This window comes from Dreissena polymorpha, chromosome 1, assembly GCF_020536995.1.
Source record: "Dreissena polymorpha isolate Duluth1 chromosome 1, UMN_Dpol_1.0, whole genome shotgun sequence".
Taxonomy (NCBI): Eukaryota; Metazoa; Mollusca; class Bivalvia; order Myida; family Dreissenidae; genus Dreissena; species Dreissena polymorpha.
Window position 1 is genome coordinate 20,010,470 of NC_068355.1, and position 9,687 is coordinate 20,020,156.

Consider the following 9,687-nt stretch of genomic DNA (forward strand, 5'->3'; position numbering starts at 1 on the left):
CACCACATTAAGCCTTAGACAATGCACCTTGAATGCAGATGGTCACCTCAGGGCCATCATGGCCCGATTATAAGCAAAGTTGTGGACTGAAGGAACATCAACCCCAAAATATGTTGGACTAATTTTTAGCTTACCTGAGCGTACAAATTGTGGTAACTCTTTGTCTGGCTGCATCAGGAGTCACCTTTATCTGTGTATGTTAGTATTGTTCTGCTTATTGGATAGTTTATTTCATTATGAAACATTTAAGAAGTGGACAGATAAAGAGCAGTGTGAAAGGAAGGTGCATGTTTCAATTGATAAGGGTTTTTAACCAAAAGGTGGGGAATCCTGAATTATGTGCAATACTGTCAAAGCCTCGTGTATTTTTATTTATTTAGCATGAATACAATGATTTTCTTTAAAGACTCATACACTTAAAAGTCTGTTTCCTGGGTGGAACCATTACTTGGTGTCTGTGAGGAGAACTAGCAAATGCTCCCATAGCAGGGATCAAACCTTCCCCTTGCCAGATGGACACCATATTCACTATGCCAAAATGACCTCTTTGATTTGAAATTTAATAAAGCACTGCATTTAATAATTGGTAGATGCATATTATGTCAGGTGATCTTCAAAGAACTGTTGTATTCTTGAGACCTAGTATTATTTTGCAGAGAGCAGTACAGCAGGAAGAGGAAGATCTTTTTACAACTGCATTGCAGTAGTAAGGAGGAGGCAAGTATGTATTCATCAAACTTGCATTTATACACAGTAGCTGGTTCTGTTATTTTTAGCTCGTCTATTTTTTGAAAAAAAAAAAAAAGAGCTATTGTCATCACCTTGGGGTCAGCGTCCGGTTTTGTGTTTAGGTCCACTTTTCTCAGAAAGTATCAATGCTATATCATTCAAACTTGCTACACTTACTTACTATCACTTATACTGGGCAGGCAAAGTTAGATAACTCTGGCGTGCATTTTGACAGAATTATGTGCCCTTTCTATACTTAGAAAATTTAAAATTTTGGTTAAGTTTTGTGTTAAGGTCCATTTTATTCCTTAAGTATCAAAGCTACTTTACCCCTAAAGTATCATAGATATTGCTTTCATACTTGGAACACTCGCAAACTATCATAAGGGTACAGTAAAAGGACAAGTTGCATAATTCTGGTTGTCATTTTTACCGAATTATGGCCCTTTTTTGACTTCGTAACTTTAAATATATGGTTAAATTTTGTGTTTCGATCCACTTTATTTCTAAAGTATCAAGGCTATTGCTTTCAAACTTCAAATACTTTCATGCTATCATGAGGTTACTGTACCTGGCAAGTTGAATTTTACCTTGACCTTCGAATGACTTTGACTCTCAAGGTCAAATTATTAAATTTTGCTTAATTGCCATAACTTCTTTATTTATGATTAGATTTGATTGATACTTTGACAAAACTACTCTTACCTGACATACCACAATAGACTCAACCCAAACCATCCCCTAAGCCCCCCCACCCGAATCCCCCCCCCCATTTTTTTTCTTTTTTTCTTAAAGATCATCTAATAAATGACCACCACACCCACACTAAACACCCCCTCCACTCCACCCCTCCTTCCTTTGTGAATGAAATTGAGAAAGGTCCCTTCACCTTTAAAAAGAAAACTAGATGAGCGATCTGCACCCGCAAGAGGTGCTCTTGTTATTTCTTACCTGTCAAAAACATTGTTGAAAATCTTTCTGCATTTTAAGTGCACATGGTGAGCTTTTATGATTGCCTTTTGTCTGTTGTATAATGTCCATCGTCAATACTTGCGTTCTTAACACTCTAGAGTCCTAGTTTATTACAAATCTTCATGAAACTTTGTCAGAATATTTGTCCCCATCCTTTCTCGGCAGAGTTTGACTCTGGGCCAGGCAAGGTATAAAATGAGGTCACTGGATCGAATTATTGAAAGTTATTTTAACACTTTAGAAGTCACTGTTTTGACAATCTTCATGAATATGCCTTATATTGGATCGGACTGTCCGTCTGTCTTTCCGTCACACTGTGAGTTTAGGTTTCGAAAAATGCTCATATGGTCTATGTCCCTTGAGATATAACCTTCATATTTGGTATGCATGTGTATATGGACAAAGCCTTTCCATAGTTTTACGCACAAATTTTTTTACCCCTGTGACCTTGATCTTGAACTAAGGTTTCAAAAAATGCCCATAAATTCTATGTCCCTTGAGATATAACCTTCAAATTTGGTATGCATGTGTATTAGGACAAGGCCTTTTCATACGCACACAATTTTAACCCCTGTGACCTTGACCTTGAAATAAGGGTCCGCATTTAGGTTTCGAAATCTGCGTTTAGGTTTCGAAAATTGATCATAACTTCTATGTCCCTTGAGATATAACCTTCATATTTGGTATGCATGTGTATATTTACAAGGCCTTTCCATATTCAATTTTTTAACCATGTGACCTTCACCTTGAACTTAGATATAGCCTTCATAACTTCTATCAAAGCGTATATAGGGGGCATATGTCATCCTATGATGACAGCTCTTGTTTTTCTTTTGATTTTCTCAGCTGATTTCCCAAATGACAAAGCATGGAGGCCATGGAGAAAAGGGCAATTTTCTTTACATGGCAATTGCAAAATATTTAAAGTACTCTTTAAGAAGTTATATTTTTTTAATCCAATCATCATGAAACTTGCTCAGAAGATTTTATCTAATGATATTTAGGCCCAGTTTGAAATGGGATCCAGTCAGTTGAAAGACATGGACACCAGTTTTCCTTACATTTTCCTTATATATATATAGTGGAACTTTCTTGTCACTAGAAGGCATTTTTTTTACCTCAAGCTTTATTGAATGTTTACAGCTACTACATGATGAGTAAGTTTAGCTTGAAATTTAGTAGGAGTAAAACAAGAAAAAGCATAAAGAGTGTTTTAAGCGGCACAGATTTAGTACGCGGGATTAAGAAAGCCCTTTGTAACTCACAAAGTAATGATATGTATATAAAATTTGTTTGGTTTTTCAGGTTTGTACTTATCAAGTACTCAGTACTCAGACAGTCTTCAACAGGACCATCCTTGTGTTTTGTTGATGAAAATAGTGTTATAAATGTTTTGAATAAAAGTATGTGTCTTTATTTGTTTCATATTTGGTAAAATTGGAAAGTAATGTCCCTGATTAGCCTGTGTAGATTTATCTGTGACGACATTGCCCATTTTCAGTCCAGTGCAGGTGTCCTCAAGGAGCCAGTGACCATCTTGAATATCAACTGTTCCCCTCTCACCTTCAACTTTCTTGTGGTGCAGCTCAATACCCTTGACTTCACGTCTGACAACGGCATCAAAATCTTTGTCTGGTCCGACTCAGCCAATCACCTCATAAGAAAGACTTTGTGCAAGCCTTGGCTACACTCGAAGCGCAAGTACGGGCCCCCGAAGTTATGGGATTACAATCCTCAAGTGTTTGAGAAGTTTTTAGCGATGTACTTGTATAACTTTGCCAGCGCCAAGCCCTCTTAGATGATTGAAACAATCATAATGTGAGTTTTGAATATAATGTGTATGCAAATGGATGTAGTTTTTGTTTCTCCATGGGATAAGACATAAGAGATTGTTATTGAATAGAAATTGCTTTGTTTTATCTATGGACTTATCCTGGAATGTAATGGTTACCATCACTTTCAAATGTGAAATCATTTGGAAAGTATGTATATATAACTGCTGGTTTATGACATGACATGCATGTGTGTTTCACTCAATCCAGATATCCAACTACCCGGTATCAATTAGTGTACAAAATCAATCAATCCATTAACTTATAAGTAGTGCTATAATATAATATAATGAACACTCGCTCTATTATATCTCATCGTAGAGGGACTTAACTCATTCTTGACATATTGATCCTACAGAAGTTGTCTCAGAGGGGACTTATGGTTTTCGCTGTGGGTGTCTGGTTTGTCATCCTGCGATAACTTAACAAGTTCTTTATATTGTTTCATGAAACTTGAAACATGGATAGATGTCAATATGGGCATTGTGCATGTCATTTTGTTTTGTTCCTACGTCAAAAAATCTGGTTGCTATGGCAACAAATAAAACAATTAATCTGACAGTGGTGGAGCCGGTAGGGGACATATTGCTTGGCAATAGTCATGTTTATTCAATAACATAACTCATGAAAATTGTTTTGTAGTTTTAAATATGTGATTAGCCATTTTTTTAAGATAGAGAAAAAACAACATAGTTAAGTATTCATGATGATACCCATTTTATGTCGCAATATCGTATATTCACACCGTTTCGTTGGCTGCATTTCATTGTTCAAGTATGACATTTAGGCTGAAATTGACTATTAAAAATGTTTTGCATAAGGCAATAGACAAAAAAGAAAAGATGACATAATTTGCAGTTTTCTTGTAATCCAGGTAATTAAAGGAGCCTCTGATTTAGGTTCGCCAATATGTACTTTTTATGTTGAGATTCAGTTAATGCCTACATTGGTTGCCCATTTAAGACGGTTGCTTTTTCTTGAGAGGAATTTCCTGTTTAGTGACCTCCGCTCGTATAAATGAAGCCGATATACACATTTGCTACTATCATGGGTGGCATTAATGATTTTGCAGATCAGCATCATGTTCTTTTGTACTTAAAATAATTGAAAAAGGACATATACCACTTGGACATGAATGGAAACTTAATTGGCAACACATGTATCTTCTATGGCAATAACAATTACAGATTAGGACATTATACTCACAAAAACCTGGCATTCATCAATGACAACAGCAACAACGTGTTGCTGCAGGGGTCTGCGTAAATAAAGCAATGTATACATTTTAGCGTAGTAGGGCGAAATGATGGTAATGGGGCGTTACTGTGTATATTATTTCAAAGCCAGAGCTTATTTTTCAGTACAAACATGTTTTTTTACATAACGTGAACATGTTTGTACAATTGAATTAAAAGAAGTATTTTGTATTGTGTAAAAAGTAGGTATTCAATACGGTATACAGGTCATGCATAATGATGTTCGTTTTTATAATAAAAGGTTCGCACTGGCATAACGATCAATTTATTTACAAGTTTGCCCTTACCAGTATAATAAGATAAAATTATATCTTAACTAGAACTGGTATGAAATAAGACTAATTTAATGATTTTTGAAACAATTAAAATAGTGTTGGCGCATCAAACTATGTATACTAGAGAGTTATCAGCATTTAAAATGGCATTGGGGTAATGTATGATTTATTCTCCAGTTTTCTCATAAAATAGTATGGAATAGTCTTGAATGTAGGTTGAAACGTGTTTGTCAAACCAAATGATGTTAGGAAAACTTGTTTTGGTATTTATAAAGACTTATTCTGAGACTTCAAGACCGTAAGTGCATAAATATATGTAGAGCGTAAGTCCCACTGGCGTAATTGTGAATTTAAATACCATAACTTGAAGGTTAAGATAAAGTACATTTTGTATCTTTGTACGGAGAACACATACGCATTTCTTGGGTGTTGGCAGAATAATAATGTTTTATTCCTTTTTGTAAAATATAATCTGAAAAGTGGATCCTTGAAAAGCACCATAGACTATTAAAGGCCTTCCTTTTTGCTCAAAGAGGTATTTGCAGAAGATGATCCCGATTGTTGCGCTTGATGGGGTATAATAAGAAGAAATATCACCACAAACTTAACTGAAAGTTATAATGGGCTTCTATAACAAAGTCATGAAGTTTATCTTTTTATTTAATAACAATAAATTAGATTTGAAATTACATAACATTTAAAGAAAACAATATAGTCAATTGATTATCATTGTAGCAACACAAACTGTAGTATATGAAATTGAGGTGGTGGCAAGTCTATCAGACATCAGCATGTACAGATGCTACCGGCTCAGTGGGCCTATAAGTAACTAGATACATGTAGTGCATACATGAAACAAAATAATAGTGAACACATGAAAGTAAACTGATTGCAACATATAAAAGCACAATCAATTCATATACATATGGTGTAGTTTTAAAATAGCACAATTAAAGTCATAAATTTCACCAATTTGATATACTAATACAGAATCCATTGCCTGGAGCATTTTGTTATTAATCACATACCAGTTATATATGGGTCTGTAAATTATGTAGCAAATATTATTAATTACTTATGTATATCTTTTTTAGTATTAAGGGTCAGTGCTCTCAGAGCCAGGCACTTTCCGCTTAAGCCGGATAGCCCATGCCAACGTTTCGCGAATAATATAAGTTTCTCTTAATTAGGATTATTGTCAAGTCGTTCCTCTTAGAGCCCAGCACTGCTGCATAAGGCAGACAGTCCATGAAATAAATGTACATCTATGATCTAGCAATCTCACGTGAAACTGTAACACTATTGACCACATTTACTGTCAAATCTTTACAAATGTGGTCAGAAAATTAGTCAAAATGTATTCTGGGCTGAGTTTTAAACTGGGTCATTAGAGGACAAAAACAAATTTTTAAAAAGCTACATACATTACATGAGCCTTGTTCTGGGAAAATTGGGCTTAATGCATCCATGTAAAGTGTCACCCCAGAAAAAACCTGTGCAGTCCGAGAATGATAATGAGTGACATCACTTTAAAAAAAACAACTCAAAACCAGTTTAGATCGAAAGTATTGTCTTTGATGAGCACATGCATAAGGCCAACTTTAACTGGAACGAGGCTCATATATTTAAAAGTTTGTAATATTCACTTATGTCTTTATTATAACTTTTTTAACTATTTCAGTTGTATTCTGCTTTTAAATACCGTGTGTGTATTTTTCAGAGCAAAAGATTACAAACAGAGAATATCGTTTTGAAAGAGGAGAACATTCGACTAAGAAATCACATTTCAAAGGTATCGATTCACTAGTGGTGATCTAGAAGGTAAAGATATGCACATGTTATTGAAAAATGACCACTGAAATTCATTAAAGATAAAACTTGGAGATTGCCTATGAATGTAATAGCTTTCCACCACGTGAAGGTCACAGTTGAAACATTTGACCCTTTCAATTGATGCATATTATTTCATGTATACATATATTGTTAAAGTACATTTTCGTTGCCAGTGCATAACGTTTGTAATGCATTATGATATATTAAAAAAGGCATAACATTTCTCTGGTTGACACTGAAGAGGCCACATTTAGTGTCCTAAATTAATTAAACCTGGGCCTGAACATTTGTGAAAATGGGGTCAGTTTAAGATTAATCTTGGCCCATTGAAAATTTCGTAACTTATATTAGGTGAGTCAGTTTCCCAAAAATTGAATCTTTTGCTTCTCATCTTACATAATGAAATAACAAAGTTGAGCTTTAGAGATAACCTAAAGGCAAATGTCATCCAATCAACTTAAAGCTTGTTACCACTCGAAAGGCCACATTTTCATTCAATCTGGATGGAACTTGCTCATAATTTTTACCTAAACAATATCTAGGTAAAGTTTGATTCTCGGTTACATGCGGCCAAAAACTAACTCATAAGGTCAAATCTTAGGAAAAAAAAACTTGTTACCACTCTAGAGTCTACATACGAGTATCAGTAATAATGATGTTTATTTAGACAATATGTTGGCCAAATTTCATTATGGGTTATGTTCGTCCAAAAAAAGGTCTGAAGGTCAAATGAAAAATCTTTGCACTGTATAGATACCAAGTTCTTGACTGTATTTTGATAAAACATGGTTAGAATGTTTATTATTTATCATTATCATTTGCTAGATAAGAGGAAAGCGAAGTGGAGTCCTTGGCCTTGCCGAGACGGACGCAAGGTAGGTAGGGAGGGGGTATTCGATGAAGGTGCCAAAATTAGAACAATCACATTTTCCTTATCGTCGCTGTTCTTCGAAAACCGCGTAAACATTTTTACAACTTTTCAATAGGCAAAAAATCATTTTTAAAATACAATAATTTAGTCTATAAACGGAACCAAATATTAAAGAGAAAAATGCGTTAGTCCATTTTTAGAATTAAAATGACAACTACAGGCTTTTATATTTTCATAAATAAAAAGTATGCCCATTTTGACTAAGACTATCTAAATAAATATATTTTAAAACTTCAAAAAATAATTAAAAAATGTTTTTTGAAAAGTTGGAAAAAATGACTTACTGCAGTTTTTGCAGAAACAATTAGTGCACCAATGCGTGTTCAGGATTTTCTCACCTGCTCATAATTATGCCTTCCAAACGGATATGAAATCCAGTATTTTCGAAGAAAATGACCCGTGAACCCGCCGTTCTTATAAAAACAAAAAAGAATTTGCGCCAAAGTTGACTTACGCGGTTTTCGAAGAACAGCGACGTTATGTGATTTAAATGCGTTAAATGACGAAATCATTTGGATAGTATGTATATAACTGCTGGTTTATGATGACATGCATGTTTGTTATGCGGTGCTCTTGTTAGTTATTGTTATATTCACAAATGTCATTGTAACATTTTGAGGCTATTTCTTTTTTTTTGTTTCAGTTACAATATTGGAGTCAACTCTATTTCTTTTACGCTTGAAATTGAGAAAAGAGCGGACCCGTTATGCGATGCTCTTGTTAGTTATTGTTATATTCACAAATGTCAATGTAACATTTTGAGGCTATTTCTTTTTTTTTGTTTCAGTTACAATAATGGAGTCGACCTTATTTCTGTTGAAACTCCAATTAAGAAAAGAGCGGACAGAGGTATGCATTCACGAGACATGCTGTAGAAGGTATAGATAAATTATGCACATTTTATAAGCCCAACTGAGCACAACCTGCTCATGCCAGATGAACACAATAATTAAGATAGACTGCTTAAATACAGTTTTCAGTCATTCAGTAGTAAGGAGCTTGTTATGGAAGTGTTTTTTTAAATAATGTATCTATATTTCAACTATGAAAAACATTAAGTGTCAGATGTTTGGTACCTGAAAAGAAGATCAATCTTGAATTTCTAGTAGATATTTTTATGCTGATTTATTTCTTTACAAATGAATTTGAGATATGATACCAACTCAACATATTGTATTTATTTATGCAAAATCTATTCTATGAACACTTAATCTATTAAACAAATTACAGTTGTTTTCGGTATTTTAAGTTGTTCTTGCAAAAACAAATCATCCCGTATAACATTCTATGATGCTGAGATGCTTATAAAATGATCTCAAAGCTTGACTGCAATTTGAGAAAAAAGGTACTACCATTTTCTTTTGCTAATTATGTTCATTATTGAATTACTGTCCTCGTATATCTTTTAAACAAAATAAACCTTTGTCGCAATGTTAAGCAAATGCATATTTTAAAAACATACACAAAATAACTACTTAATAACGCATTTATTAATATATCTGCCAAAACAGCAAACCCTTTCTTTTCACAAACTTCATTATCAACCCTTGCTTAATGTTACTTCTACTCAGGTGAGTGACCCCAGTGCCGCTTTTGTTCTCTTGTTAAAAAGAACTTTCATCTGACATTCAATAAAGATAATACTTGGAATTGGGAGTGCCCATGAACATAATTTTTTTGTGTTATCTGCAGTGTAGATAAAGATAATATACAGTTGGTGAGAGGTTGGAGAAAGTTTCTGTGATGGGCTTGCAAAATTAATATTTTTTCTTGAACATGAGAGCCATTAGCATTTTTGTTACCGATATGGTTTTCTCTTTATTAAATTACTACTCAATTTCATTGTTAAAGCACTTAAA

At 34.1% G+C, this 9,687-nt stretch overlaps 1 protein-coding gene across 1 annotated transcript in view; it reads left to right on the forward strand.

The window, feature by feature from the left end:
- LOC127873321 (epithelial splicing regulatory protein 1-like) overlaps window positions 1-9,687 on the forward strand; it is a 120,963-nt gene that overhangs the window by 82,240 nt on the left and 29,036 nt on the right. The window lies entirely within an intron of this gene.